This window comes from Carlito syrichta, unplaced genomic scaffold, assembly GCF_000164805.1.
Source record: "Carlito syrichta isolate Samal-C Ts95f unplaced genomic scaffold, Tarsius_syrichta-2.0.1 Scaffold313381, whole genome shotgun sequence".
NCBI lineage: Eukaryota > Metazoa > Chordata > Mammalia > Primates > Tarsiidae > Carlito > Carlito syrichta.
In genome coordinates, this window is record NW_007257477.1 from 1,586,623 (window position 1) to 1,587,238 (window position 616).

A 616-nucleotide genomic window follows, 5' to 3' on the forward strand; every position below is an offset into this window, starting at 1 on the left:
GACTGGGCACAGTGGCTTATGCCTATAATACCAGCACTTTGGGAGGCCGAGGCAGGAGGATCACTTGAGCGCAGGAGTTTGAGATCAGCCTGGGACACATAACAATACCTTGTCTCTACAAACATAAATAAATAAATAAATAAAATACAGAAATTAGCTGGGTGTGGTGGCATGCATCTGTAGTCTCAATTAGCCGGATTGGGTGGCATACACCTATAGTCCCAGCTACTTGGGAGACTGAGGCAGAAGGACTGCCTGAGACTAGGAAGTCGAGGCTGCGGTGAGCTGTGATCATGCCACTGTACTCCAGCCTGGGGGAAATAATGAGACCTAACTCCAAAAAAAAAAAAAAAAAAAAAATCCTTAAAAGTGAAAAGACAAGCCATAGAAGTGGGGGAGGGTTTTTGTAACACACATAACCCACAAGGATTAGCACATGGCATATACCGTGTATAAATATGTCCGACCAATCAATGAGAAAAGACTTAAAAGACTCCTCCACAAAGAGAAATCCAAATGACTAAAACATAAGAAAAGGTGGCCGGGCATGGTGGTTCATGCCTATAATCCCAGCACTTTGGGAGGCTGAGGTGAGAGGATTGCCTGAGCCCACGGG